Source organism: Galeopterus variegatus, unplaced genomic scaffold (genome assembly GCF_000696425.1).
Source record: "Galeopterus variegatus unplaced genomic scaffold, G_variegatus-3.0.2 Scaffold608, whole genome shotgun sequence".
In the NCBI taxonomy this organism is placed as follows: Eukaryota; Metazoa; Chordata; class Mammalia; order Dermoptera; family Cynocephalidae; genus Galeopterus; species Galeopterus variegatus.
The window spans coordinates 280,731-287,911 of NW_007726719.1; the positions used below are offsets into that span (position 1 = coordinate 280,731).

Genomic DNA, 7,181 nt, shown 5'->3' on the forward strand with positions numbered 1-7,181 from the left:
TCTCCTGCTGCTCTGATTCCCCCCTCCCTATTCCGGCCCGGGGCCTGTGTGTGTCTCTCCTGGAGGAGGAGGAGGATCCAGTTCCTCCCCCCACCCCCCTCCTCCCCACCCCCCCTTGCCTGGGGAAGAGGAGGAAAGAAACAGCCCAGAGAGAGAGAGAGAGAGTGAGAGAGAGAGGAGAGGAGGAGGAGGAGGGAGAAGGGAACAACCTACCATCTTAACACACTAATATCTAAAAAGTGCGAGAGGCCCAGAGCAGCAGCAGAAGCAGCAGCAGCAGCTCCAGCTTCTTCCCTCCCTCCCCATGAAGAAGAGTTCCCTCCTCCTCCTCCTCCTGCTTCTCCTGCTCAGAGTTCCTGCCTCCAGCTGCCAGGGGGGACAGCCAGCCAGCAGCAGGAGGGTGCAGTATCCCAGCTTTTCCATTCTCTTCTCCTCACTCTCCTCTCTCTCTCTCTTTTTCTTGAGTAGCTCTATTTCCCCTCCCTCCCCCTTCCCCCTCTCCCTCTCTCCCTCTGTCCCTCTGTCTTGTCTCTGGTGTTTGTCTCTGGGAGGAACAGGGGCTGCTTGCTTGGAGTTTGTTGTGGGGGGAGGTAGGGGGAGGGGAGGGGTGTGTGGGAGGGAGGAGGCAAAGGGGGGTGTTCTCGTCAGGACCCCTCAGTCAACTTGAGATTTGAGCAATAACTTCCCCTTCGGGGCGCCCCCCTGTGTGCCCTTCCCATTCCTCCCCCCCCTAAAAAAAGACAATGGAAAAACCTGGTCTTCCCCCTCCCTCCCCTCTGCCCTCCACCCCTCCCCAGGATAAATTGGAAGTAAGTTTATGAGCAGCCTCGGGAGCCTGGGCGCTGAGTGCAGGGCCGGAACGGGTGACAGAGGCGGCGCGCCGGGGGTGGCTGAGAGGGGGCGTCACATTGTCCCAGCGGGGGGCCGGGCAGGGGGCCGCGGGCGGGGGGTGCGGAACCTCATCCGCCCCCTTCGGCTGTCCCTCGGCCCGGGGATGGTCGCCTGGGCTCTTTCCCCCCCAACCCCGGGATGCTGTCGGGGGGAAGTTTTTATTATGGTTATTTATTTAATTTTTTTAAGAAAAATTTTTTTTGGAAAACCATCTTGTTTGGTGACTGAGGGATCTGATTTAAAAAAAAAAAAAAAGCTGCGGCTGCTGACGCTGCCGGGCCCGAGTGTGTGTGAGTGAGTGTGTGTGTGTGTTGGTGCATTTGTCTGGGGTGGCCGGAGCAGCGTTGGGGAAATTCCGCTTATTCTTCTTCTTCTGCAACTTGTTATTCCGGAGAGTCTGCTGGCACCCCTCACCCCGGGGCCGGCCCTCCCGCACTCGCCCCCCCACCTCCAGTGGCGGCCGCTGGGCGCCCCCGGGACCCTGTGCGGGCCGGGGAGGACAGGCCGCTCCGAGAGGGGCCGCGGCTGCCCCTCCCCCGCCCGCGCCCCCGCCGGGGGGAGGGGCGCGCGGAGTGGGACTCTTTCCGTTTGGTCCAGCCCCGTCGTGCACGCAGTTCCCAACACTTCTCGTCATCCTCTCTTTGGTCTCTTTATTCTGCTGAGCGGTGCTGTTAGGATTTCTTTTTTCCCCCTGACCACGTTCACGATGGTGGGTAGCAGCAAGGTGGCCCTGGTAGGGGAGGGGTTGGTACCGAGATTGGGCACCGGGGGAGACTGTCTCCTTTCAACTTTGTCTGTGGCTTGCACCCCTGGAGAAGGCCACACGCCGGTTGTGGGGTGCAGATGTGCCGAGAGTGATTTCTAAGTAGTTGAGTTGTTGAGATGAGGGCAGGACTGTTAATGGTAGGCAGGTTTTGTTTTCATTGGTGAATCTGGTGTCATCATATTCCGGTCATATGTTGAAATATTCTTTGTTTAGGTCTTGAAGTAGAGGATCTCACTCTGCACGTCCACATTGTGTTGTTTTTAAATGATGTCTCTAGGAGTATGGATTTCTAGAATTTCAACTGGGAGTTAAGGTCCGGGAGTGTGTGGGCCTCAGAACTGGCCTTGACAGTGAACTTTGTGGCTGTGTTTCGGATTTCAAAGATTTGCCCCATAGCGGGGGTGCGAGTTGTGCATTTTTCTTAATAGTCGGTGTCAGAAATGTAGGTGCTTGAGCTGGGGAAGTTAGAGAGGGAAGAACATTTATGTATTAATAATTGATAGCTGAAAGCTGAATATTAGAATCAGATTAATTTGGGCTGATGAAAGTTTTTTTTCTTTTTTCTTTTTTTTTTAAAGCGGTTGTGCACTCTAGGAAGGAAGCCTTTTCATAGGCACACTTTATAGGGGTTCTTTAGGGCAAGCAGCTGGAATATCTCCTCTTAGAGAGGATACTCATCAACATCTGTAGCTTTATTGGGGGTCTGGTAAGGGGACTGAAATTGGGGCTAAAACATGTAAGCATACTTTTCAATGTTTATGTTATTTGTTTATATCTGGTGTTCACTCACGTTTGGGCAGTAGAAATAAATAGGTCAGCTTTTCTTTTGGTTTCTGAAGACTAATCCCCTCCTCCCTCTATTTTTAAGTTTTACAATTTACTTGGTTTACAGCATTGTTGGAATCTGTTACTATATTTTTACTGGAAATATTATTATTCATTTTAATTCTGGTAAGTTTCTTTTCTTCTGTCTTCCCTTGTCTATGTTGTGGACTTCAAACTAGCTTATTAGGGGTCATTTAAAATATCTGAAAAATGCATTTTAAAGTCCCAGGATATATCTTTTAGTGACAAAGAGGAAATTTTTGTGTGCTGTTACATTCATGTTTGTCAAAAAAAAAAAAAAATTGTGTACTTAAAACTTCTGTAGATGTGCAACTATTCTTAAGTGAAGAGCATAGTAATAGTGCAGAAAATTCTCAAAACACAAACATCTGGCTGACATGTTAAAAATATTCCAGGTGCTTTTCTTTACATCTGGCTTATGCTTTTGGTAACATAATAGTATTTGCAGTTTGACTGGCATTGCTTGGCTGCCTACAATAAAGTCTTTTGCTTGAGTGCTTTTGAATGCTTTTAAAACTTGGTTTTTAGATAATTTTGCAAGCTTTATTTAAGCATGTTGTACTTTGGACTCAGGCAAGTCTTAATGGAATGGGAATAGTAATAAATTAAAAAGACACTCATCTATGCCAAATTTTATTTTTGAGACATATAAGTGGTGGATGGGGCCCTATTTTAGCTTTGAAGGGTCCATCCTTTTTCCTGTTCAGTCATCTGCAAGGAGCTACGTCAGAAATACTCTTCTTCTGCTTACATGAAGATCTCTAAATGCTATCCAGCAGGAGGTGCTACAGCAAGATACAGGAAATTTTAAAATTTTGATCGTCTTGCTACTTATTACAGCTCTACTTAGCTTCACCTAAGCAACAGGATTAATACCTTAAAGTTCCAGAAAGATTTTGAGTAAGTCTGTTTAAGAATTCCGTTAAGAAATTACTTTTGCTATTTGAAACCGAAATCTTTGACCGCTTTTTGCCTGCCTACAGTACTATATAAAGTGCATTTGTTTTTATGGATAGCTTAAGGATGCTGGGCTTACGTACAGAGCACTGTTAGAATTATTTTATTTTGAAGAAGAATTAGTGTATCAATGAGTGGGGTGTTGAACACATTTTAAAAAATATTTGCAATTGCTATAAACAAAAGTAGTTGGTATGATTTGGGGCTTTAAGCTTTGTGATTATCCCTATAATATTAATGCAAATAGATTATAGAGTAGTTGAGAATTTGGAAAGGGGGATATTGTGTGGAAACAACTTTAGACTTTTTGTCGTTTTTTTCCCCCTTTGAATCTAAGGACAATGATTCTAATGTAGATATGTTCTTAGGCACTCAGCTTTATAAATACATATGGTTAGTGTATTTAAGTTGTCCTCCAAAGACTGAGTTTCTTGAATTATGAGTAAAGTTGTATTTGTGGGTATAGGTCATTGCTGATATGTCAGTAACAACACTTAACAAGAACTACGTAAAGATGAAAGTAGCTACTTTAACAGTTTCATAGCATTTACAGCACATGATCCTTTGAAAATCTGTTAGTGTTAGGTGAATTGATTATCACTGGAAAGATCATGCTGCTGTGGTTGCCTGTAAAGTTTTATATCAAAGTTTTAAGAACTTAGGAAAGTGTAGAAAATTTGATGAACCTGCTTTGAATTTTTTTGTAGGCATTTTACTGCACTTTTTTTCTGACTAAGATCAAATGAGATAATACATGTGAATGTTCTTTGTAAATCATCAGAAGCCATGCAGATATTACATTGTTGAGATAGGTAACTAATTAATACATTGACAGAAGTTTCTATCTTAAAAAGCTAACTTTCTCCATATCAGTTGGAAAATTAATGTATTAAAAGTATACCCTGGACACTTTATGAATTTTTGTTTTTTAAATACTGCTCTGGTTACCAAAAATCTCTTTGTTACAGTTGTGAAGCTTTGTTTAAAAAATGCTGCCTAGGCAGTTTCCCATAATTCAATAAAAGACATCATTTTTCCTTTTGAAGATCCTATGAAATGTATGCCCATTCTTAAAATTTTTCTTCATTTCCCCATGATGAGATAATAGTTGATTTTAGTGAATATTTAAGTTCCTGGACTGTGATATAGATTCTTATTAACACACAGAGTAACAGATGTCATGGTTTAAGTTTTGATTGTTTTGATGGATTCTGTTAACTTCCTGAAAAATTCTTACTGACTAAAGCTTTCAAGCTTGTTTCACAGTGAAAAAAATGTGTTAGTATTAGGTATACATGTATATCATTTCTGATTTTCTATTTTAGAAGGGTGCGTGAGGAAATGACTACTCAGATCTAGAAGAATGCGCTGAAATATTTGTGTAAAAATAACCCAGAAGTTTAAAGGCTTGAGTTGTAGTTTTCTTAATAGATTCTGCTCACAAACTTGGGATAGAAAATTAAAAAAATAAAATAGAGATAATTGGGAGTCCCTGTGTTTATGAGCATATCAAAAGGTGTAGTATCTTAAATTTTAGAAGTGACTGTTCTTTATGAAATAGCCCCAATTAGATAGTAAATATAGAAACTTCTGTGAAGAGTGAGAAAAATGTTTTTCTGTTTAGATAAAAATGAAACCTCTCAGGGTGATATTAATTTTTTCATCCTACAGACAGTGAATACTAAAACTTTTTTGTGAATACTGAAGTTAAGATTACATTAATGTGCTTTTAAATTTCACATCCTTAGTATTTTATTGCTGAAGGCTTTGTATTTAATTGCCATTCAAAGGGAGAAAGGAAGGAATTAAAATTTTAGGTCTCTGACCTTTGACAGAATTCCTTTATATCTATATTCAGAACTGATTTCTTGAAACTTGTTTAAATTTTCATGTTATTTTGTGCTGGGAAATATTCATGATTTTCTGTTAACTTCTCAGGAACTTTTGTACTTGGGCTTTTTTGTAGGCCTAAGTATTTTTTAGGAGCATAGTAGCACATTTTGATCACATTAACTTTATAGTTTTATATTTTTTGCTGCTTTGAGATTTTTTTTAAAGAGGTAATACGTTAACACTACATACATTTACTGTAGATAATTATTTCTTAAATAGTACATGTTTTCTTTGTATGTTTGTGTGTATATAAGTCCATATTATTTTGTAGGCTTTCATATAATTCTTTGTGTATTAAATTTTTGAGTAGTTAATCTTTTGTAGGATGTTGAAATAGACTTTTAGGAATAACTTTTCTATTACTTGTCTTTGAATTCAATCTTAAACTGGGGTGATGGGGAACTCCTCAGTAGTAGAGATTATATGTGAGGCTTTTCTAAAGCAACTTTCTTACATTAGACTCTTGTGTGGCAGTTTGAATACCCCTCCACTTCTCTCCTTCCAGTATCCTGCAAGTCCACACCACAACCTCCCTCCCCTGCCTTTTTTTTTTTTTTTTTTGATAAAAAGAAGTTAGTGAGTAGGTCTTGGTTGAAGAAGACTATTCTTCCCTATATTTTGGAATTAGCTACATAAATATTTTCTGCTTTTTTAAGTAGATAAGAAAGTGAACCAGTAATATGGAAATAGGAAGAGGATGGGGCCTAACAGGTTGATGATCTAGGCTTTATTTTGACTTGGTTAGTGGGCTTAGGGGAAAAAAATAACTTAAACACAGAAGCCAAAAAGATGGGTTTTGTTTTATTGTTTTGGCTGCATTGAGAATACAAACTGTCAGTACTTGAGGAGAAGGAGCAGCAGAAAGGAATTGATTTTTTTCTGCTGCAGATCCAAGTATTGTTAACCATGTGCATCTCTAAGGCGGCATACTTACAAATCAAACAGTAGTTTATTCTTTCACTCATTTAAAAGAGTCCTAAACTGTTTTTTTAAAAAAATTTTAAATAAGTACCCAAAACTTCAGGGTTATGACAATAATTTCCAGATAAAAGTGGATGATAGTAACCATGGCAACTGCTATCTCTGGCCTTATGGACAGTATGTTGTATTGACGAAGCTTCAGATCCTTTAGTAACCTGTCACTTTTATGGTGAAATGTAGTAGCATGTGTTGCAGGTGATTTTTAGCTGGATTGTGTTAAATTTGTGTGCTGGCTTATCTTTCCTAGTTAGGAATTTCTTGGACTGTATTCCACAGCATGTTTGTGAAGGTGCTGTTGCCTGAAAATAACCCACCACCTGTGTTAGGCCTCCTGATGCAGATTTCATTTAGTTCTTTCTCAGCCTCCTTCCACAGTCTTGCAGAAAATAGGGGTGTGTGTAGGTATAGACATAAATTACAGCTCAAACTTATCAGTTTGGGTTTGGACATGTTATTGATAGCTTAAAAAAATCTTTAATGTTTTCAGAAGAGGATAATGGATGAGAGAAATGGGCCTATAGGTGGAATATTTTTTTAAGTGTTCTTTCAAGAAATTTGTGTGTGTGTGTGTGTGTGTGTGTGTGTGTGTGTATGTAAGTAGGGGTGAGGAATGCAGGGCATAAATATTGAGTAAGGACTTGACAAAAGAGGAACTTCAGTATTTTTTGTTTGTTTTGTGATGGTGTATGTGTTACTCTAAGAGTATGTTTCCTAGGGGGCAGTACTAGAGTATTGGAAATGTTTGCTTGTTAAGGATTAAGAAAAAATTATTTGTAAAATATATCTTGAATAACTGTTAAAAAGAAACAGGGTAAAACAAAACATTTGCGGGGGGGGGGGGGCAGGG

General features: G+C 40.3%; 1 protein-coding gene across 11 annotated transcripts in view; it reads left to right on the forward strand.

Moving 5' to 3' along the window:
• The first annotated feature begins 154 nt into the window (after window positions 1–154).
• PHF21A (PHD finger protein 21A) overlaps window positions 155–7,181 on the forward strand; it is a 169,756-nt gene continuing 162,729 nt past the window's right edge. For 6 of the 11 annotated variants that reach the window (XM_008570500.1, XM_008570513.1, XM_008570511.1 and 3 more), the window contains exon 1: window positions 155–400. The gene's annotated coding sequence lies outside the window, so the exon portion shown is untranslated. Of the gene's footprint in view, window positions 401–1,561; window positions 1,601–1,724; window positions 2,609–2,643; window positions 3,404–7,181 lie in introns of those variants that run through there. The other 5 variants (XM_008570501.1, XM_008570503.1, XM_008570502.1 and 2 more) reach the window with 4 other exon arrangements.